The sequence below is a fragment of the Ambystoma mexicanum genome, chromosome 6q (assembly GCF_040938575.1).
Source record: "Ambystoma mexicanum isolate Mex_15411 chromosome 6q, UKY_AmexF1_1, whole genome shotgun sequence".
Taxonomy (NCBI): domain Eukaryota; kingdom Metazoa; phylum Chordata; class Amphibia; order Caudata; family Ambystomatidae; genus Ambystoma; species Ambystoma mexicanum.
In genome coordinates, this window is record NC_090937.1 from 1,403,866,266 (window position 1) to 1,403,890,804 (window position 24,539).

The following is a 24,539-nucleotide window of genomic DNA, read 5'->3' on the forward strand; positions in this document are numbered from 1 at the left end:
AAACAGTCAAAGTGGTCATACAGGAGTCTAGCAAAATCCCCTGTACAGTCGAAAGTCTTTGACCGACAAACCACTGGAAAACTAAGGGAAGCAAATCCTGCATAGTTGGAAAGTAGAAGGAACTGCGAGACTGGCAAACGTGAACCCAACGGAGGGATGCCTGCAAAATGGGGTGAAGCATGATGCGCCAATGAACATTATGTTGACATGGGTGAACCCGACAGAGGGATGTCCACAGTGGATTGTCTAAAAGGACATTAAAACTTGTGTGTGTAACAGGTGACATTTTTTTGGAATAAAATCGGTAGTGAACCCGACAGAGGGAAGCAAACATTCAAGAAGGGTCTGAGCCCAGAAGAAGGGGTCTAAGGGTGAAAAACCTTCATCCAACAACACATGAACATTGCAGATGTAATCTTGTGAATACAAGCCACAGTGAACCCGACGGAAGGAGGCTGATATTAGAGAGGGGTCTGAGCCCGGAAGAGGGGGACCCAGGAGTGAAGAATCATCATCCTAAAGTGCAATCAGAAAGGAACTTTTGTTTGTTATTTTGAATGTATCAAGCCCTCGGGAAGCAAGAGATTTAACCACTGAAGGTCCTGATATCCCCAGGAACATTTTGTGAATCCGAGCACGGAAGAAGGGGTTCCATGGGTGAAAAGTCATCAGCCAACATAAATACGTTAAGGAACTTTTTGTTTGTTATTTTGAACACATCAGGTCCTCGGAGACAAGAGACATTTTGTAGAATGGAGACTTGCCCACCGAAGGGTCTGATACCAAAGAACAGAATTGTAGTCTTGTGCTGGGAAAGCTTGAGCGCATGCTGTGCTCTGGAGTCCCACCTTGTCCCGTGCTCAAAACGTGGGGAAGGGAGACCCCCCTGCTACCACATCCTGACTTATCATTTGTGAACACTTCTTTCTTTCTTGTGAACCCTATCCCACACTCTTTTTGTATTTAGTTGTAATGATTGGCAATAGGTTTTTCTTATTATAGGCCCTTTTATTTGACAAGGTGCCACTTGGACCGCCTTATTATTATTTGAAGGTTGTAGCTAGTTCCCATTTTAGATTTAAGTTTAGATTAGGTGTTTTTCCAATCTACCTATGCAGTTTAATAAACACCCTTGAACTGTGATCACTTGTGTCTGTCTTTACTGTTGCCACCATGAGTTCCTTACAGTACAAATAACTTCTGGTGGCATTAAAAATATTAGTACAACATTGCTAATCAGATTAGTTTGTTTGCTTATCAAGAACATTTTAAATAGCAAACTCTGCTAATCAATTTTTTCTTTTAAAAAAAATATCTTTGGTATTGTTATTATTAAACGGTTGGAGCATACAATACAACATCTTGACACGAGAGGGCAATCATTACATATAAATCAGTCGCCATACCCAACTTAGCTCACTCTTAATAAAGAAAACCCCCCCAAGGGTGCTGTTTCCCCCCAACTGACCCCACCCAGTTCACCAGGTTTCTTTCTCCCAGTAATCTCACTGTCACCCGGTCTCTCCTGGGCATAAATACAGACATGCCAGTCTGGGTTTGTTGGTCAAAGCTGGGTGTTTAATATCATACTCCAGTAGTGGCGTCCAGATCAATTGAAATTGTTGGAGCTTTCATACCTCGCCGCGGTCACCTTCTGTGCCACTAGCACGTCCCAGACCTTGATCCACCATAGAACCAGGTCCAGGCCTTCAACTGACTTCCAGCGCCGGGTGATGGTAATGCGTGCCGCCAGTAGCAAGTGTGTCAGCAACTTCGCGCGTGCCCCAGATTTCGGGTATATTTCTTCGAGTGTGGCCCCCAGAAGCCAGGTTTTGGGGTGGAGCGAGAGTTTGCTCCTCGTGATAGCTTCTATGGTTATCACAGTAGCGTCCTATAAGGAACGAATCCAGGGACAGTCCCACCACATTTGGAAATAGGAGCCATTGGCCCCGCAGTTTCGCCAACAGGCATGGGGAATCGAGGTCTGGAAGTGGTGTATCTATGCCAGGGGATAGTATCATCAGAACAGCCGTTTTAAGGCGCACTCATTGTTCGTCACATACCTGCATGAGGTATGACCATTGATCCAAATGTCTAGCCATTCTGCATCATCCAGTTGGTGGCTCAGTTCTGCTTCCCATCGGTTTATAATTTTACCTAACCTTCTGTAGTTTGTTTGCACCTCCTGTGCGCCTTAGAGAGGGGGAAGCCTTTGACTCTGTACCTTCATTTCCTGCTTCCCATCGGGACACATAGTCCAGGCGGCAGGAGGTCAGAGGATCATCCCTGAAAAGTTTATACAGTATTGAGATCCTGCCCTTGCCTATGCCCTCCCAGGTTGTCAGTCGAGCAGGCTCAGAGTTCGAGTGGCATTTTGCCTTTCTCCAGGTGCGTAATCCAGTGGCTTAATTGAGTGTATGGGAACCGATCTGAATTCTGAAAGGTGGAATTCCCTTTTGCAATCCTCGAATGAGCACGGCCAACCATCATCGAATAGTTGTGCTAGTGTGAGTAGGTCCCCCTTTTTCCAGTTCCCAAAAGCCCCCGGGAGAATGCCTGGTGTAAAGGGATTGCCAAAGACTGAGGAAAGTGGGCCCAAGCCCCTAGTAATGATTTTCCTCTTTAGCGCCTTGTCCCAAGACTTTAGGATGGGCTTGCTGATGAGAGCAAGGGCCATTGTTTTCAGATCGTGTGGGGGACAAAGGCCAAAAAGCGGAGGTGAAGAACACTTCGGGATTGCTCAATCTCCATCCATATTGGTGCTGGAGCCTCGGCCGTCCATGTAAGCAAGTGCGTAAGCTAGGCTGCCTCTGCATACCTCCGTAGATTGGGAACTCCCAGACCCCCAAGCGTTTAGTGATAGGGAGAAGTACGTTGTCTGCGTACAGCAATACCTTGTGGAAGGAGTCATGGGCCCCCACCCCATGGATTGTACTATTCCTACATATGTGTTGCACCATGGGTTCCATAAAGAGGGGGGAAAAGAGGGCATCCCTGTCATGTGCCGCATGTAAGGGGAATCGAGGAAGAGCGCTCCTGATTAACCTGAAGTAAAGTATTTGGGGAGAAATAGTTGGAGGTTATCTTCCTAAATTGGCATCCAAAATCGAAAATCCTCCAAGGTTAAGTGCATAAAGGACCAATCTACTTTGTCAAACGCCATGGTTGTATCTAGGGCTAGGAGGGCCATCTTCCCTTTACTCAAAGTAGTAGACTCAATTAGGTTCAAAGCCTGCCTGATCTTATCTCCCGTCTTTCTCCCCTGGATGAAGCCTGTCTGATTTGCGTTGATTAGTGTAGGAAGGAGACTGGCTAAGCAATATGCTAGTACCTTTGAGTAAATATTTGCATCAATATTCAGTAGAGAGATCGGCCTATAAGAAGCACACTCTCTAGGATCCTTGCCAGGTTTCAATAACAAAATCGTGGTAGAGGCTTGCATGGAGGGGCTCACGCTACCCACTTCACTGAAAGAGTTGAAAAGGGCCATTAGAGGGGAGAGCAGCTGGCTACTAAAGAGTTTATAAAATTTGGGTGAAAACCCATCAGGGCCAGGGGCCCTGGGTTTTAGAGATTTTATTACTGCCTCCACTTCCTCCTGTCGGATAGGGGCTTCTAGGGCATCCATCTCTTCCCGGGCTAAACGAGGTAGGATCGCTTCCGCAATGTACTTTCTCTGTTCTGAGACCAATCTCCCTGAGTTAGACATGGTCTCTAGTAAGTGTGCCTGAGCCATAGCTCTCAACTCACCCACTTTTGGCGGGTGTCACCCCCCAAAGCATCTACACACCCGCCCACCCGCCAGCTCATCTGTTTCACCCGCCTTGGCAAAGGTGGGAGCTACGATTCATATTTTTGCCGGGACCTGATTTCGAGATCCCGAAATCGGGTCCCGGCGCGACTCTTCCTACGCGAATGGAGGCGTGAAAAGCAAGTGTCATGCTTTTCACGCCCCCATATCCTCCCCCTTCCCCTCCTTGGCGCTCTCCTCCAATGAGAGGATTGTGCCTGGGAGCATTCCTCGCCACCCCCCTCCCGTAAAAGGTCAGCGACATAGAAGTAGGACTGCCGTTTCATGTTTTTACGGCAGTCCTACTTTTATGTTTATGGCCTTTGTGGGTTTTCACCCGCCTTGGTATCAAAAAAGGTTGAGAGGTATGCCTGAGCTAGATGGAGTTTATCCCGCTCCTAATATTGGGTTACCCCGTGTTGATCTTTGAGGCCTATGATAAAAATTACATTTTTTGGCCTGTGCCAATTTTCTTGCTAGAAGTTGGTTGGCCTTATTGCTCTTTGCATAGTAATCCTGTTTAACAGACATCAGGGTTTGTGCTGCTTCCTCAGTGTATAGGGTCTCTTGTTTGTTTTGAGCTATACCAATGGCAGAGTGGGCTTAGGGGGTGGGCTTAGGGGGAACACACCTCATTTATTTATTTATTTGCATTTGTATAGCGCACTTGCAGCCCAAGGGCATCGAGGCACTGTTAAATTAATATTTAGTAGAGCTTTAGTTTAAGTTGCTTTACATGCAACCGTGAGTTCTCTTGGTTACAGGTACATAAATATACATACAATAGTTACAGCGGACAGCATTTGAATAGTATTCATATAAAGAGTTTGGTTTTGATAGCTTTGCGGAAAGCTAGGTCAGACTCAATCATTCTTAGGTGGGGGAAGGGCATTCCCGTGGGAGGCGGCCATCGTAGGAAAGCTAGATCCCCCTGCGCGGATTCTTTTGGTTTTAGGCATGAGAATCATGTTAGCGTACCACTCCATGTGAGGTCTTGTGGCGGTATGCTTCACAATTCTTTGGACAAGGTATGGGGGAGCAAGATCATGAAGGCATTTGTGTGTGAGGGAGAGGGTTTTGAAGGTGATCCTCTCTTTGACAGGGAGCCAGTGAGCCTGCCTTCTAGTTTCAGAGATGTGCTCTTTCCTTGAAATTCCAGTTGCTGCCCAAAGGGCGTTGTTTTGGGCCAATTGGAGTTTGGCCAGATTTTTGCATGAGGTGCCTGTTAGGAGGGCATTGCAATAGTCAAGTCTGGAACCTATTATAGCCCTAGCAATTGTAAGGCAGTTCTGGCGTGATAGGAAGAGTCTAGCTGCGTTGATGATTTTAGAGTAGTATGCAGACGAGGTGGCAATGGCATTCACTTGTCTGTCCATGGTGAGATCTGAGTCCAGGTAGGCACCAAGTGTTTTGACGTTGTTGGATACCTTGATGGGTGTGTTATCAATAGTGAAGGAGGTGCAATCCTGACCAAGGTTACCCAGGGTGGTGGGAGAACAGATCAGCAGGAGTTTAGTTTTTTCGCTATTGACGCATAGCCAGTTGTCAGCCAACCAGGATTGGATAGTCGAGTAGATGGAGGTGAGATTGGACATATCGGCCTTGTAATCACCCGTGAGTGGGATTAGCACCTGTGTGTCATCCGTGTAATTGGTATATGAGATGCCCAGGGAGTCAAGGATGCTTAACAGAGGCCTTGTGAAGAGGTTATATAGCATGTGGGCTGTACATGATCCTTGTGGAACTCCACATTTGATGTGGCTAGGAGTGACACAGGCTGAGTCAGAGAAGACTTTCATGACCCTTTCTTCGAGAAAGGAGGTAATCCAGTCGCAGGCTTTAGGGGAGAAGTTGGCCGCAGTTGCGAGATGGTGGCAGAGGGTGTTGTGATCGACCAAGTTGAAAGCAGCAGATCAATCAAGGAGCAGAAGCAGTGCAGGTTTGCTAGCATCTCTAAGATCGTCCATTTGATTTTCTTTAGGTCTAGGAGAGCTGTTTCTGTGCCATGTCATGGGCGGAAGCCAGATTGCCGCAGGCCTAGGAGACGGTTCTCTTCCAAGTATTTTTGGACTTGCAGGTAAGCTGCTTTGTCCAAAATTTTTAGAAGGAAGGGGACAGTAGTGATGGGGCTATAGTTCCCGGGGATTGTAGGGTCAAGGGATGTTTTTTTAGGAGCGGGCGTACCAATGCTTCCTTGAGTCCAGTAGGGACATGACCTGACCGGAAGGACGTGTTAATGAATGCGGTAAGGAAGGGTGCAAGGGTGGGTGCTGAGTCTTTGATGAGTTGGGCTGGGCAGGCATCTCCCTTGCAGTTAGAAGGTTTGATGGACCTGAGCAAGGTGATGACCTCTGATTAAGTAATATCTTTAAAGTCAAACGAAGGAGAGGGCTTAGGTTTAGAGGTTATAGGCATTTTGCTGTGCTGGTTGGCTAGTAGTAGTTTAAGAGCTTTTTGATGATGAATGATTTTGGTTTGCAAGGTGTTAAGTTTGTCTAGCATGGCTGACTGGATGCTATTAAACCAGCGTTCATCCTTGAGGAGCGTGGGTGGAGGGGTGGATGTTTTTTCCAGCTCTCTAAAGATGGAGAAGTTTTTTTGGAGCCTGATTTGGCATCATTTATCCTAGAGTTGAATGACACGGCTTTAGCCTTGATGACATTGTTTTTGTATGACTTGGAAATGGCCTTAAAGACCTCACTCGTCGTTTCAGAGGGATTGGCTTTCCAGGCAGAGAGGGCGGACCTTGTCTCAGAGCTTGGTTTAAGCAGCTCCTTGGAGAACCAAGCGTTAGAGTGTTTGACCTTTTTAGCATTCTTTAAGGTCAGTGGGGTGATGGCGTCAACAGCTTGGGTGACTATATGTTTAAAGGTGTTGGCTAGAGTTTCTGGGTTATTAGAAGATGGGGCTGGAAGCGCGGGCACCATTAGAAATGGTGCCAGATTTTCGGCGGTAAATTTGCTAGAGCTTATAGCGATGGCCGCTGGGCAAGGGGTGGAGGGCATCGGTGTGATGCTGGAAATGCATCGGAGAGACAGGGCCTTGTCCTTTACTGCTTTTTATCGTGTGTTCTGTTGTGTTTTCCGCGCAGAAGTTTACGTGGGACTCCTGGCGGTGCAGCTCTCTCTCTTTTGGTTTGGTGAACAGACCCATGGGATACCCTTATGGCACTCATGGGTAGGAGTACAACCCTGTGCCCCTAGTGTATGTTTTTGGGCACTTGTGTGTGACCCACAGAGCAGGGTACGGGCTGGTGACAGCTCCGTGCTGAAATGACTGGTGCCCTGAGCGTCCTCCATTTTGGGATGCCCAGGCCCTGTCATTGGAATCGGTAGATTCCTGATGGAGACAAAATGGTCCCCATGGCCTCTTGCCTTCCATCACCTGTTACCTTGATCTTTCCGAAGTCCCGGGAAGCCCTGCCTCTGTCCCTTCCCCCTGACTGGCTGTTGGGTGGAAGTTCCATATATGGTAGTGTGGGGAAGTGCCGACCAGACTGGCTGGAGCCTTCTCAACGACCGTATGTTGTGGGATCGCCTGTGGGTGGGACCTGGGTGAATGGAGTGTGTGACGAATATGCATTCTATGTTGTGGCTGTCTAGTATCTGGTGTTTGACATAATGGTTGAGACAGCCCTGCCCGAAATATCTGGCCTGAATATCTTGTGTGCCTGATTGGCTGCCTGCATGCATGAATGCCTGTAGTCGTGATTGGATGCTTGAGTGTGACCCAGCGGAATGAATGGGAGATCAACAGTATATCTGGGAACCTCTCACTGCTAGGAATCATGTTCGGAAGCTGAAGTCCACTACAACGAGTAACTGGAGTAACTGAAGCTTAACCTTGAGCCCTGCTGGACGAGAAGAATTTCTGTTGCTCTCCTTCACAATCTGAAAGCTGCTGTGCCTCAAGAACTGACCCAGAGAGGACCTGGTAAGGCGCCCTCTTCCCGAGCTATGAGGGACCCTCGTGCACAGCCGATCTTTGCCTAAGCTCCCTGGTAGACATACCTTCGACAGGCTGCCCACCCGATACGGGGATTGCTGCGGAACTCCAAGGAGAAGCGCCCGGACTGTTGTCCGTCACTGTCGAAGACCGCCGATGCCGACTTAATTGATCCAAGGACGCTCTCATCCGCATCGTCGCCGCTGTATCCTGCCGGAGAAGGCCTGACCGCCGACGCACCGAGGAGCATCCACCGGTGGGTTTCCCGCCACCCAAAGACCACAGAGACGCTGACGACTCAACGCCCTTGCTGGGCCATAGTTCTTCAACTCTTTACGGTCCAGAACTATCGACACTGAGGTGCCCCGCACACCTCTTCCTTGCAGGACGTTTACGCTTCCCCGTCAACGAGCACCACTAGGAACGACGCGGCCACTTCACCGTCATAGCTTGACCTGTTCTCCGTCGGACGTTCGACGACCCGTGACTCCTGCCTTAAAGGAAGGGCACTCAAGAAGGGTTGTCGATTTCCCCGACGAGGAACGCTATAACGCCAGGTACTTTGGGGTTGCAGAACTATTGGAAAGTCTAGTGTGAACAATATACGGACTGGGCTTGTATCTTTCTTCTACAGGTTGCCCAGGTGGGGGGATCTCCACACAGAACTGTGTCTAGGTAACAGGGCCAGTATTCTACCTATTGCTCAACCATCTTGCTTTCCTTCCTCTCTCTACTGCTGGTTTCCTCTTTATTTTGATCTGTGTGTCATTCTGACCGTATGCATTTTAATGAGCTCTAATAACGTTAGTGGTACCACTTTAGAATTGTACATATTTGCCATTGTTGATTTTCAGAGTACAAAGTGAGTTATCGTGATGATCGTGTATATGACCTTGAATATTAATTATATAAAGACCGTGTTGTAACCGATACAGTGTGTGGACATTCTTTTGTGGGTGCTTGGGGACTACACTGTACTTAAGAACCAGCTTTCATCACCTCCTGAGAAGTTAGGCCTTGATTGCTCGTCCATTGCTACTGTAATAGAGAATCTTGGCAGGGGTCTCTATGCCTCCCCTCTACCATATAGAGAGCTGAAGTGCAGACCCCCCTCCGGTCTTTACAATCGGGTGCCCTTGTTTCGAGGTGAGATTGAATTGGATATAATGGTGGTCAGACCACGGAATAGGAGTGTTGTCGGTGATTAGAATGGAGCAGTTATGATAATTGATCCAGTCCAATGTGCGTCCTTTGATGTGGGTGGGTGCAGAGATAGTTTGTGCGAATCCTAAGGTAGATAGAGCTTTGTTGAGGGATTATGGCATAGCAATCCTTCGGGTCGTTCAGCCCTAGGTTTAGGTCGCCCAGGAGAATGACTTTGGAAGTCTTTTTAATATTGTCAGACAGGGAGAGGATGAGGGAGTCCTGGAAGTCAGCACTAGGACCTGGGGGTCGATACACAATATGCATGGTAATGGTGCAATTGTGGGATAGGTTGATTTTGAGTGGGAGGTAGTCACAGTTATGCACAAGTTGTCCTTGGGTTTCCCTGATACTGAGGGTTTCCCTTGCTATAAGGGCCACACCCCCACCTCTCTGGTTGGTACGGTCTTTCCTGAAGATTGTGTATTCTGCAGGGATGGCGAGCGATAGAGCAGGGCCTAAACTTTCGTTAAGCCAGGTTTCGGTAACTATTAGGATGTCGAGGTTGTCCTTGATGATAAGGTCGTGGATGTCAAGCGCGTGTGCAGGTATAGAGCATGCGTTGACCAGTTTACACCTAAGAGTGGGGTCTAATCGAGGTGTGTTGGCGGATAGTGGTTTGGGAGTAGCCGGAGGATGCACAGGGTTAACATGTAAAGCAATCATGGCAGGCAATGCAGTAGTACAGGCAACAGATGTGGGCATACACTTATCAAGTGAAGCAATCATGGCAGGCAATGCAGTAGTACAGGCAACAGGTGTGGGCATACACTTATCAAGTGGAGCAGTCATAGCAGGCAATGCAGTAGTACAATACACTTATCAAGTGGAGCAGTCATAGCAGGCAATGCAGTAGTACAGGCAACAGGTGTGGGCATACACTTATCAAGTGGAGCAGTCATGGAAGGCAATGCAATAGTACAGACAACCGGTGTGGGCATACACTTATCAAGTGGAGCAGTCATGGCAGGCAATGCAGTATTACAGGCAACAGGTGTGGCATACACTTATCAAGTGGAGCAATCATGGCAGGCAATGCATTAGTACAGGCAACAGGTGTGGGCATACACTTGTAATGTACAGTTGGAGTCTGGGCATCATGGTCGCGAGTAGCAAGTCCTGCTCCTTTAATGTGGGTGTCGTGCCGGTAGGAGCAGTTCTTATGGGCTTTTTGCATTGGTGGCAGTGATATAGATGCTGCGGTTTTTGTAGGGCCCCAAAAGCGTGATTGCATTGAAGTGTTAGAGGACGCTGTGACACGTGTAAGTCTGCGCCTTTAGCAGTCGGTCGTACGGGTCGTATGCGTTGTGCTTTGCAGGGACAAGCCGCGTTGGGGGGAACCCTGACTCCGACCCTACGGTTACAGGCGCTGTTGCATGGAGCATAGGTGAGCAATGGGGAGAGGTGGGTGCGCGCTCATAGTCGAGCGTTCCTGGTGAAGGAGGGTGGCGGGGGAGAGGAGTGGGGGCCGTGCCTGGCTCTTTGGGAACCTAAGAGGCGTGCATTGGGGCTGATACATGGGCATGGTGCCTTACCTTGTGGCACACATCCAGCAGCCTGGAGCGCCGTCGAGCAGCGAGGAGCTGCAGAGAGGGACTTTGGCCTTGCCTCCAGGCCTTCCCTGCGTGGCTTCGCCTGCCGGCTCGTCTCCCCTCCCTTTAAAGCCGGAGGGGAGGGCACAGAGAGATGTGGGGCCCAATCTGTACTCAGGGCTGATGTTGTTGTTGGTGGTGCCGTTGCCATGACACCCATGATGGCGGCCATCTTAAAATTCTTCGGAGCCACGTGGGGCTCAATGGTGCCTCGTGTGGATTCTGCAGGCAGCAGATCCTCGGCGCAGATGAAAGATGTTATGGCGGCTGTAGCCGCAGTCAGATGGATGATCCCTCGCAGCATAGCTGCAGAGAGGGACTTTGGCCTTGCCTCCAGGCCTTCCCTGCATGGCTTCGCCTGCCGGCTCGTCTCCCCTCCCTTTAAAGCCGGAGGGGAGGGCACAGCGAGGTGTGGGGCCCATTCCAGATTCAGGGCTGATGTTGTTGATTGTATCGTTGCCATGACTCCCATGGCGGCGGCCATCTTAAAATTCTTCGAAGCCACGTGGGGCTCAATGGTGACTCGTGTGGAGTCTGCAGGCAGCAGACCCTCAGCGCAGATGAAAGATGTTATGGCGGCTGTAGCCGCAGTCAGCTGGATGATCCCTCGCAGCGGAGCTGCAGAGAGGGACTTTGGCCTTGCCTCCAGGCCTTCCCTGCGCAGCTTCGCCTGCCGGCTCATCTCCCCTCCCTTTAAAGCCGGAGGGGAGGGCACAGCGAGGTGTGGGGCCCATTCCAGACTCAGGGCTGATGTTGTTGTTGATTGTGCCGTTGCCATGACTCCCATGGCGGCGACCATCTTAAAATTCTTCGGAGCCTCGTGGGGATCAATGGTGACTCGTGTGGATTCTGCAGGCAGCAGATCCTCAGCGCAGATGAAAGATGTTACAGCGGCTGTAGCCGCAGTCAGCTGGATGATCCCTCACAGTGGAGCTGCAGAGAGGGACTTTGGCCTTGCCTCCAGGCCTTCCCTGTGCGGCTTCCCTGCTTATATTTGCCTTCGATCACCGAGATTTCCTGTTCCAAAAGTTCCATAGTTTCTTTTTTCTGTTTATAATATGCCTTTGTGTGAGCAATCAAAATACCCCGGATGACTGCCTTCATGGCATCTCATGTGATAGCTGGGGTGATCAGTTCCATGGGGTTCTCCCGGAAAAAGACCCTGATTGCTTTCGCTACCCCATCCCTTAGGGCCATATCATTCAAGATTGGGTCATATAAACAACATTGTGGTCTGGTCAACGGGGCAGGATTTCAGGCCCTAATTTGTAGCTGCACTGGAGTATGGTCTGAGAGAACCTTTGGGACGATGTCCACTTTGCTTGTGAATGGCATAATCTGGGGCAAGGCCAGGATTAAGTGAATATGAGATTAGGAGCGGTGTACCTCAGAAAAGAAGGTGAAGTCCCTTTCCTCTGGATGCAGGACTCTCCGGACATCCACCAATCCCAGCGATCTGAACAAATAAACAATGCTCTGGGCTATGCTGAAATCCTTGGGGCAAGAGGCATTCATTCTGTCCTTGTCCGGATCAGAAACACTGTTGAAGTCCCCCCCAATGACGATTTGGACCTACAAGAAGGGAAGGAGAGCAGCTTCCAGGCCCCCCAAAGAAGAGTTCTTGACCTTCATTCGGGGCATAGCTTGAGACCAATGAGTATACCTTTTACTCCAATGAACCGGCCTCCCGGGTCTCTAATAGTGTCCAACTCCTCAAACTGGACGCCTCTTGCCATTAGAATCGCTGACCCACTTTTTTAGTTCCTCCCAAGGCCAAAAATTGTTTGGGAAAGTCTCTACTTCGGAGGCGGGTGAAATCCTCCGGGAGAAGATGGGTTTCCTGAAGGAAAGTCACTGTGCCCTCCAGATCCTTCAGGTGCTTCAGAATAGATTTCTGTTTTATGGGAGAGTTCAGCCTTTGACGTTCAGTGAGATGAAATTCAGAGTCTGATGAGGTATCTCTAGGTTTTCCTCTTTCACCATGGAAGGAAGAGGAGGGTGTTGGGAGTCAGGAGGGTGGTAGCTTCAATCCCAAGCATGAGAACTTCTGCATTCGTGCTCCAACTGAAATTTTCTCAAATTTATTTTATTGGTTTTACAGGAGAAAGCTCCATCATTTTAATACAAACAATAACGTTCAAACATGGTATGAAAAAATAGAATGACATTGCTCATGGTGCATATTATCAACTGTGGTATACACAACTATGAGTAGCATTATTTCCAGTACGTTGAATCCCAACTTCCCATCTCCCTCCCCGTCTCCTACTATCATTAGCAAGGTAGAAATGATCTCATTGATTCACGGTGAAGCCTTTGATGACAGCATAACGATGAAAAAAGGCATACATCAGTATCTTATATTTCTCTGCAGGTATTGTCAATCAGTCAATTAGGTGTCTATTGTTGATTTGGCACATCATGCACACATTCTTTCATGCAACTTATTTGGCACAAAATTCTGACCACTCATTGTCAACGGAGGTGCGGTCTCCGTGCAGGGCGGCAGTCAGGCAAACCATTCTAAAAATGTTTCGGGAGACACCTATCCACTCGTTCTTGGTAGGGAGAGTTGTCCTTTTCCAAGCCGTTGTGAGACAAGCCCTTGCGGCCATCTTGCGGCCCCTGTACCATGTTGGGTGCTTTAAGAGTTGTCTCTTCTGTTTCAATTAGACCAAAAAGAATCAACAGTGGATGTTTCTCCCTCTCTTCTTCGTCTAAATCTTTAATCCAGCTGAGTACCTCATCCCAGTATGCCTGCACCGGCGTGCATCCCCACCACATGTTCCAGTAGTCTGCTTTCTGTCCACAGCCCCTCCAACAATATGGGCTCACCCCTTGATGCATCTTGGCTAGTCTAAGTGGATTATATTGCCATCTATACAGTAATTTAATGGCATATAATTTGTACTGACAGGATATAGATGATTTTGCTGTTTTTCTACATATTCAGAGCCATAACCCCTGCGGGCGATGTGTTCCCAAGTCTGCTTCCCACCTGTTCTTTAATGTGATCGAAGGTGCCATATGGATCTCTATTAGTGCTGTGTACATTGCACTTATGAGGCCTTTGGAGCCTGTGCAAGTGTCTACGATGTTTTCAAAGGGGGTAAGGTCCCTTTGCAATTGGTCTTTCCATACCTCCCGTGTCATGACGTCTTTCAGTTTCAGGTATTGGAATACCGGGAGCGATCCCATGGAGAGTGCTTCTTCAAGCTCTTAAATGCTTATGAAAGTCTTATTTCTCCACAGCTGCCCCGTCCGTTCGAACCCGGCTTCGTACCAGGATTGATAACTCCCTTGGTCCAGGATAGCGTCGCAGATCCCGGTACCCAAAGATGCCCTAGTGGGGAAGGCCAGGTTGTGACACCTCTCATGTCTTTATTTGGTTTCCACAGTGCCCATATCTTTCCAAGAATGGGGTGATTCTTGATGCTATTCCGTAATTGAGGCCCGGGAACCCAAAGCCATTCTCCTATAGTAAATGGGTGAAGATGGTAATTGTCTAGGCCTATCCATTGTAAGTCTGTTTGCTGTCTTAGTTGTAGGATAAGTATACGTAATCGGGTTGCCCTGTAATATAATTCTAGGTCTGGCAGGCCCACCCCAGCATTATCTTTCTGAAGGTGTAGTAGAGATCTAGGGACTCTGGGTTTTTTGTTTTGCCACAGGAACGTTAATAGTAGTTTCCTGGTGGTGGTGAAGTATTATTTGGGCATTTTAATGGGGAGCTTCTGAAACAAGTACAATATTTTCGGTAGGATCACCATTTTAGTAGTGTTCAGACGGCCCATCCAGGAGATGGTGAGTCTAGACCATCTCTCAATGTCTTTCTCCAGGGACAGTAAAGGGAAGTTGGCGTGGTATAGGGTCTCAGGTTCCCGGGTTACGTTAATGCCTAAATATCTGAGCGTGGTGAGGCTGACCCTCATTCCCAGAGGGGCGAATCTGTCCACTTCGGGGTCCTTGCTTTTGTCAATCGGGAGGAGGGTTGATTTCCCAGTATTCATTTTGAGGCCCGTCAGTTGGCCATATTCCTCAATTATGTCTAATGCTGCTGGGACAGAGCTCAAGGGATCAGTTAGGTGTAGGAGGATGTCGTCGGCATATAGACCCAGTTTGTATTCCTTTTCCCCTACTTTAATCCCTTTAACCTTCTCATCCAATCTCAATTTCTGTGCTAGAGGTTCGAGGGACAGAACAAATAATATTGCGGACAGGGGGCAACCTTGTCTAGTTCCCCTTTCCAATGCAAACCATCTTGAGTAGCCACCATTTACCGTCACTGAGGTCTGCGGAGATGAGTATAATGCCTTTATGGCATGCCGTAGCTTTGGTCCCAACCTATCCAGGAGAGGACATTTTCTAGAAAATCCCAGGCCACCCTGTCAAAGGCCTTTTCGGCGTCCAATGACAGGAGGGTTGGATCACGTTGCATCCCCTGTGCCTCATGTATCAGGTGGAGTGTCTTTCTCATCGTGTCAGCCCCTTGCCTTCCCATCACAAAGCCTACTTCGTCTGAGTGCATTAGTCGTGGTAGGTGTGTTTGTAATCGGGCTGCAATGATTCGTGCATATATTTTGGCATGTTAAGGAGCGAGATGGGTCGATAAGACCCACAGTGCTTCGGGTCTCTACCTTCCTTGGGTATGACTGTAAGTAGTGCCTGTGCAAAGGATGGGGGTGCTTGGCCTGTCTTGAAGATATCATTAAATAAAGTCGTCATAAAGGGGGTGAATAATGTGGAGAAAGTTTTATAGAACCCTGGGGTATACCCATCATCCCCTGAGGCCTTCCCTGTTTTCAGACGCTTAAAGGCATCCATCACCTCTTCTTCTGTGACTGATGTTTCTATGGATTCGGCTTCTGCGTGTGTCAGTGTGGTGAGCCTTGCCTCTTTGAGATATGTGTCAATGGTACCTGGTGGGAGAGGCAGGTCACATGTGTACAGGTCCTCATAAAAGGAGGCAAATGCTTCTCGTATTCCCTCTGGGGAGGACTCTGTTGCGTCTACGATTGTGCCATCAGTTCTCTCTATTGCAACCACCCATCTCTCCGCTCTTTGTTCTCGAAGTCGGGCTGCCAGGAGGGCGTCGGCCTTGTCACCTTTCTCATAATATTTCTGCTTTAGGTATTGTAGGGTCTGGGCCACTTTCCTCACCTCAAGTGTTTTCAGCTCTTCCCTGAGCCCACTGGCTTCGGCAATGTATTTTGATCTTTCAAGCGGGGAAGACTGTGCTAGTTTGTTCGCTGCATTAATTTTTTCTCTAATATTGTTTTCTAATAAGGTGCGTTCCCTCTTTTTCTGGGCCCCCTCCCTGATGAGGATACCCCTCCATGTGGCTTTGGCCACCTCCCATACGGATGTCTTTGTCACTTCACCCGTGTCATTAGTAATGAAAAATTGCTTGATCTCATTTTCAAAGTGATCCCTGAAGACTGTATCTGACCATAGTGATTCATTACATCTCCATTTCGTACTCCGTGGAGCCAGATCATCCCAATTTATATCCGCTATGGCCATGTCGTGATCTGACCATGCAATGGGGTATATATACGCGGATTGTAATGTCCGTAGTAGGCCCTCAGAGAGAAATATGTAGTCTATCCGTGTGAGAGTCTCATGAGGGATGGAGTGAAAGGTGAAACCCATGTCTGACTGGTGTAGGTGATGTCAGCTATCAGAGAGGTCGTATAGGGTGAGAGTTGTTTTGATGCTTGCTTCCTCTTGTGTTTGTTGAGTTATGTGCATCTACTTTGGTCTGTCTGTCGAGGGAGCCATTCATCCATGTGTTGAAGTCACCCCCAAGGACTGTGTGCCCCTGCGCCATATTGAACACTTTTTCTGTAGTTTTTTGGAGGAACCATTTTTGACCTTGATTGGGTGCATTGATTGTGGCAAGAGTTATGGTTGTTTCACGGATGGTCCCCATGACCAGCATGACTCTCCCTTCCGTGTCGGGCCAGGAACTCAGGACTGACATACGGAGGCTTTTTTCGAACAAGGATCCCCACACCTGCCTTTTTAGAGATTCCTGAGCTCCAGAAGGAGTGACCTACATTACCGCTAGGGATCGCCCTTTCTTCTCCTCTTAGATAGCGTGTCTCTTGGAGGAATAAGATGACAATGTTAGACTGTTTAAATTCTCTGGCCACCATGGAGCATTTCGTGGGAGAGTTCAGGCCCTTCATGTTGAGTGTGCATATGCGCAGTTTATCTTTTCTAAATGTGGTTGACATTGTGGGTTTATAATGTCTGCGTAAGTGATAAGTATACCTGCTTCCCTAACTCTGTTGCCTTGTGTTGTTGTACATTTACTTCACCACTAAAATATTGTGTTGTGGTCGATCTAACGGTGAAGATATTTTTTCCTCGCGCTCTTTCACTAGTTCAGTCATAGGTTCATTTTTTGTTCCCATTTCCCTCTCCTCCTCCCATTAATTCTAGATTGCCCCATTGTCCTCCCCATTCTACCCCACACCCCTCGTGGCGTCCGATCCGGCCAGGTTAACATCACCCAGTCTCTCTCAGACCACCAGTGGGAACCACACAATGAGTGGTCCCGTGCTTGTTACACGCAAATTTAACAATGAGCCCCCAACACTTTACTCATATTACGTTAACATCACCCAGTCTCTCTCAGACCACCAGTGGGAACCACACAATGAGTGGTCCCGTGCTTGTTACACGCAAATTTAACAATGAGCCCCCAACACTTTACTCATATTACGAGAGGCTGAATGCCTCTTATTGTGCCCTGACAATACAGTTCAAAGATATTTGCTGCAGTCGGGTGTGTCTCAAAACTCTCATGCCCCCCCCCCTTTCCCTTTGTGTTACCTGTGATTTTCAAAGTTTCCTACCGGTCTTTGGTGGTTATTAACTGCTGAGTATTAGTCTCCACCATGTGGACACAGCCTTACTCCTGTTCTTCCTTCCCATGCCTTGAGAAGTTAGTGTTCCATGGCCGGGGCGGCGTTCATTCTCCTGAACTTTCTGGATCCCTGCATCTTCTTTCGGCGTGGGCCTTTGATGCGCCATTCTCTGTCCTCATTCCTCTGTTCACCTGATGTTGCTCCATCTCCATGGGTGCCCAATAGGTCCGCTGTGCAGCTGGAGATGTCTTTCTCCGATGTCAGTTTCATTGTTGTGCCTTCCCATTCGAAAGTTAGTGAGAACGGGTATCCCCAATGGTATCTTATGCCCTTGTCTTTGAGCAGTTTGGTGATCGGTAGACATTTTCTTCGTGGAGCCAGTATGAGGGAGGATAGGTCTTGATAGATGGTAATGTTCGCCTCTTCCATTACAATCTGCGGTGTGAGCCTGGATTTTCCCAAGATTCGTGCTCTGTCTGCATAATTGTGGAAGCAGGCTAGCACCGCTCTCGGGCCACCCAGTTTGCCGCCGGCTCTATGAATGAAATCAAGTTTAGGTTTGTCTACCGAGTCATCTTTAAAGAGTAACTTCAATATGTCATGTAGCGTATACTTAAGATGCAGTTCTGTTTCGCCTTCTTTCTCCGTAATACCAAATATACGTATTTTCAAGGTCGTCAACTTTTAGGCGGACTTCCTCTTCCCTGTTTTCGATTCCCGCAAGACGCCGGTCTATTTGTATCTCCAGTATATTTGAGGAGGTTTGATTATGCTCAACTTCCTCCAGCCTCTCTTCCATCTTGTCCATTCTATGTGTGATTTTATCAATTTTATTGCCGATGTCAGCCCTCATACCCCTTATTTCAGTGAGCAGGTCAGCAATGGCCGCTTTGGTTGCAGCCGCCTCGGGCCCTCCTGATGACATATCTGCAGTGCTTGTTGCTTGGTACGGATCTGGGGCGGAGAAAACTTGTATTTTGCTAGCTGTTGCTTAGTGTCCATGGGTAGTAGGTCTGGGGCCCAGTGATGGGTGGGCTTTCGCTATGTGCAATAGGCGCCGGTGGGCTGCGCAAGCCGTGGGGTAGTGAGGTTGTGACTGCTGTTGGCGGGCCCTTCAGGTTCACGTAGGGCAGGTTCGGAGCATGGAAGATGTCTCCTGTGGTGGTAGATGTCCTTGCTGAGTGTGGCCTACTCCGTGAGATGTTTTCCGTTTTCGCCGTTTTATATGTCAAATGAGGCCAGGGAGGTATTTAAGCGCAGATGTTCAAGCTTTTGGTCGCAATGCTGTCTTGCGGTTTGTCGGGAATATTTCTAGGTCGCTTCCAGGACAAGGAACGTTGGTTAGGTCTCCCAGGTATGCGTTCTGTGGGGTTCCGAGGTATGCTGGGGCCCTTTACTATATTATATAATGTCCGACAAACTGCTGAGAAATTCTGTGGTTCTGGGTATTAGAATTGAGGGGGGTACGTGGTACGTCTGAGGAGGGCACACGCCCCGGTCCTTGTGGTCCCAACCCTCAGGCACTCGTATTGATATATCGCCCCTCAGGATTTCCTGGGATGACGAGTACGGTCATGGACCAAAGCTCTGTATGTTGATATATGGTGGAGTGCCACTTACTGATGTTCCTTTTGGCTGGATAGGCAATTACAACCTGATAGGTTTGATTGCACAGTGTTACTGGTATTGATCCGCATGACTGCAGGGGTCTGGGTCCTGGAGGGGCCGCTGGGAGTTGGTGGATTGAGTATTCAAGGCCTCGAATGTCCCTTGTGTAGGCCTATGTCCGCCTCTTCTTATTTGCAGTTCTGCCCCCTGGGGGTGGGTGTCCTGTCAGCAGGATCTGGGGCACGGAAGGCGATTATGGGGGAGTGTGATTACCGCCTGGTGCATTCCGAGTGTGATTACCATATAGCAATTTGGTGTTGGCGGTACATTGTCACGTTATAGGAGGCCGCAAGGTTTCTTTTTCTCCCTGTGTGTGCTTACGCCTGGGGGTTGAGCTTGCCTCTGCACCGCTGAGCGGTACTGCTGATGGTATGCAGGAGGGGCCCCCGCATCAGCCAACTCGAGATGCGTGCGTGCGTGAAGTCGCCGGCCGTGGAGGGGACCAGGTTGGGTTCAGTCGCGCTGGTGCGGTATTAGCTACTGGGCCCAATGATTGGGGTGGTCGGGCTGCAGTTACCTGAGCTCCGCGTGGCCTTCTCTATTGATCCTCTCCTCCAGTGCCCGGGGTGGGCAGCTCCGGCACAAGTCTGCAGAATGTGACACAGATTCCCATTGGTTGGGTTGGACAGCCAGTCCCGATACGATCGCGTCTTCTCCTATACCGGCTCCTCCACGCTACACGCATTGCTCCAGATATGCATCTCCCCAGCCGGGGTTCACCCGTACAGGGCCGCAGAGCTGTGACGCCGTCTTCCTGCTCAGTGCTGCAGTTCGTTCACACGCTGGGGCCTTAGACAGCACACAGAGCTGCGTGTGTAGACCTGTCACGCAGGGGATTATCTCAGCTAAAACTGGTCCGATTTTCATCTGATTTTTTTTGGGGGTGCCCGGCTCCTTTAGGCACCGAATTCCAGTGGTTGCCAGGCTGGGGGGTGGTCTCGTGGTGGGGGCTCAGTCCACCTTTACGGACCCAGGTGCGGAGCTCACATGAAGGAGGCTTCCATTCATGCGCCCCCTGGTGGCCAGTCTCCAACTGGAATTTTAAACAAATAGCCGAAAAGCAATATCAAATTGAGTCCTAACCGTGGACTCCAAACTTTCCAAGTGCCAAGAACTGTCGGCAAACACGCCAAGGATTCTTGGGTGTCATCCTCTTTGAGGTTAGGCTTGGGCCGTGTGAAGCCTGTCTTACTGGCTATAGTATTCAATGTTTCCTTGATGCCAGCAGATCACGTGTTTAAGTGTCGGGATCGGGTTCATGGGATTTTACAGCTGCTAGTTGCCTGTGCGTCAGGTGTGTGAAGGCAGTTTATTCGGGTTGCGAGCCATTTGTACTTTCAACCAAGACGTGCGCCTCGCTTTTGGAGAAGGTCTTCCGCTCCCGTGAGGGTGTCCATAGGGTAGCTGCCTCCCTTGTCTGGTGAAAACATATTCAGGATTCCCTCTACATCTTTCCGGGAAACCCCTTTATAGGAGAACTGTACAGTGGTAGGAAACAGCCAACGGTATCTGATATTCTGATCCCATAAGAAGAGAGTCAGGGGCCGGAGAGTCCTTCGTTTGAGTCACCAGGTCCTGAAAGATCTGTAGGGGAGAGCCTTAGAATGACAGTACGTATCGGGTGCGCCCCTACTGCCAGGATCTCCTGCTTTGTTGTGTAGAAGTGGACTCGGGTGATAACATCCGGTGGATATTCTGATTCCAGTCCCCTGCGGGTGCGCAATCTGTGGGTGTGATCTAGTCGCAGCTGAGATTTCTCTAGGTGTGGCAGGAGGGATTGGAACAGATGCCCTATGTATTCCGACAGATCTTGGTCTGGAACTGCAAGGGCACTCCTCTAGTCCGGAGATTATTTCTCCGGGCCCTGTTCTCCAAGTCCTCCTGCTTATACTCCAGGATCTCATTTCTATCCGGATCTTCTGGTGTACCTCAAGTAGGGTGGCTGCCTGCTTTTGAATTTGCTCCTCCACATCCCCCAGTCTCTGTTCCAGTTCTGCCACTCTTTGGTCCGTATGCTCAATTTTGGTGGTTTGCTCTGTCTTGCAGCTGCGGAATTTGGTCTTGATATTGAGCATAAATGACTGGATGTCCTCCTTGGTGGCCGGCTGCCCTGTGAGGCCGGATGGGACTCAAGGCAGGGACTTTGGGGTTTCGGATTTCTTCCCTTTCTCTGCCGGGAGCAGCATGGTGGTGATATCCCTGCTCTCCTGGGCTTTAAGGTGCTTAGACATGGTTGCGGGTGGCACCGAGGGCTCAAAGTTTCTATGAGAGTGACTGGCTGTCCCCGCATTTGGTGGTTCCTGAAGGATGCTGCTGGGGCTCAGAAGGCCCTTTATTCAGCCTCCTGAAGATCCTCCACTGCCCAGAGCACCTGGGTCAGAGCGTAAGCAGAGGCTAGCCAGTGAGTCCCTGAGGGATTCTATCCACTGTGTGTTGCTTGGGGGGGATCTGGGCTCCAAGAGCTGTTTCCACCTTCACCTGCTGGGGGGGAGATAGTGATCCGCTGGTCGTAGATCTTGTGGAGGCAAGGGGGTGTCCGCGCTTCCTACCTCAGGGTATGGGCCGTTGTCCGCTTGTCGACCTTCCGTGGCTGTGGGCTCCTGTGGGTGTTTTGGTCCCTACTGTGGTATCGTGCGTCCCTCTGAAGAAGAACCGCGTGCCTCGGGAGCCAGTGGAAGGTCTGGGCCTCGGGTCATTACTTCAGGCAGAGGATCCAAGGAACGTGTTGCGGGAGCCGGGTGCCCATTGAGAGAGGTGAAGTGAGGGAGGCGCAGCCGACTTACTGCTTGAGAGGTGCTCCAACGCACCCGTAGTCTCTGCGCTGCCAGTCCCTCAAAGTATCATACACTGGCTCCAGTCCTTCGCCTGGTGGGTCTTCGTGGCGGAGAACAAGAGGATTATCTCCTGTCCACTCCACCCCGGTGCACTGCTCTCCACTTATCCACATCATTAAACACACCTCAGCGCAATCTCGGAGGGACGCCATGGGTGATACAATGTTTCGGGGCTTTGCCTTTCCTATAAGCTCCGGGCTGCTCCACACCTTTGTTGGCTTGCAAAGCCTGCCCCACACATTCAGACAGCTATTGCTTGCATTCCGATCTCCGGCATCAGCTGGGAAGCGCCATTCTTTTATCGATCCGACGGGCTTCACACGGAGGCCATCAACAGAGCTGCCACATCGGTGGCTGTGCTGGCCATGCCCCTGCTAATCAATTTTTGAAAACTAATGTATGCCTTGTTTGCTATCCAACAGCTTGGCGAGCATTTGGCCTCTAGTTTCTTCATACACCATTAGGACTTTGAATACTAGCATGTCCACACTCAGACAGAATTGTGAATATTGGCCTGCGTTGCATCTAGATAGGACTTTGAATACTAGCATGTCCACACTCAGACAGAATTGTGAATATTAGCTTGTCCACACTTAGACAGAATTGTGAATACTGGCCTGCGTTGCATCTGGATGGGACTGTGAATGTTGACATGCCCACACCTAGATGGAATCCTAAGCAATAGCCTGCGCCGCATCCAGACAGAGTTGTGAGGGTCAACAGGTGCCACACATGGATAGAACTGTGAATGTTAGCATGCTAAAGGTCAGGTAACCCACTAACCAATATAAGCTCAAACTCTGCATACTTATCTCACTCAAAAAACTCACACAACCATCTCTCGCACAGCAAGCCGCATGCACTTCACAACAGTGCAACAACACATAAGCCGGAGAACAGCACACGCAGACTGACACCGATCCAATACCCGCACCAAAGCTCAGTATCTGGTGTATACCGAGCTGAAGCTGCCAACAGAACACCACTCCTCTCACTATCCTACTCCCTCTTCACCTTACTAACCCTTCCCACCTTGTCATTTGCAGATCCGCCAGAGCGCCTGGGGACCAATTCCGTTGGTGACGGTGCGCGGTACAAATACCTTTAACATTTAACATTAACATTTAAGATTCCTGTGAATAATGATACTTCTTGTCTACGGCATGGCCCAGGCATCATTTCCAGGGCATGGCCCAGGCATCATTTCCAGAATCCGTTGGTGGCTTCCTGTATATAGCCACGCAGTACTCTATACTCATCAATACTGCTCCACCCAAGCGTGTGCTTGTATTGGTGCATGTTTGCTATAGCTGCCATCTATATCATTATTTAGTCACTATTTATGTGATTGTTACTGCGTTTGTTGGACCCAGCTTATTCTACCTTGTTTACAGATCTTTTATTGCGAGTGCTGCCACACACTTTTTTCGTAGTAAGCTTGCACTGCCTGTGGTAACAGTGGACTTAGATGTCCCAGAAAAAGCCCTTTTTTTTCTTTTTGCTGATATCTACATGCCAGTACTTAATGAGGTGTATTCTGAATCCTCACGTAGAAAGTGTTTCTGTCTACATAAAGATAGTGTGACTTGCTACTTTTCAAAACAGGCTACCGTGCCATGTAGCCGCCCTCGAGGTGGATTGCAAGGGAGCGTATTCATTTTCGAGGTATGTCTGGGCTTTGTCTGCGTGACACTTTGTAACTGACGAGATATTTCTCATCTGTAAATATTGATCAGTTTCGGCTTCTGTTCTCTTTATACAGCTTAGAACGTTTCTCCTTCATTCTCCTTCATTCCCCCTTGACTGGTATGGAAGCAGTGGAGTAACTTTTCTGAAAATGTTGGGGGGGGGGGGGGGTCGGGGACATGACATCTGAAGAAAAAGTGCCCAGTCAAATGAATGGGGACAAAATGGTGTGCCATGAAAGTTGGGGGGGACAAACACCCCTGGCCCCCCTAAAATTACGCCCATGCATGGAATTACTCAGACCCTCTTTCAAACATTTTCTGAGCCTGCGTACTTAGGTATGTCACTTCTGCTATTGGTGGGCACTTGACTAGCGATTTTAGTTGCTGCAGTTAGCCGGCTCATGTTAGCTAACTCACAACAGATGTCCTCTTGTTCACAGATAACCATGTTGGGATTTCACTTAATTTTGAGCCATATATGTCCCCAGTTGACCTGATCCTTTGACAGTGATTGGCCACTAAGCAGATTTGCTGTGAGTGCTCTCCCCTTGGAGAGAGCTGGCAATCTTTTCAACAGGTGCTGTAGGCGGCCAATTCAATGATTTTGGCGAAATGTAGCATCTACGTCAATGTAGCCTCTACATTGACCCTGATACTGTAATGAATTTGATAGAGTTGATGAGCTAACTACCAGTATAGCCTGTTCTAACTTTATGTTTAGTTGGACTCTCATTACCTTGAGAAGGTACACTAAGTGCTGTGAACGGTGCAGGGTCCCAGGCCAGGGGGGAACGGCTCCAGCTAATCAGGGAGCACAAATCCTAGGGTGGTGTGTAATGGGGCAAGAGCCAATGGCCATCCTGCAACCATGCAACAATGTAAGAGATCATTTTTTTGGGAAGTCTCAGGCAAACCCACCTGACATGGAAGGACCAGTTTGACCA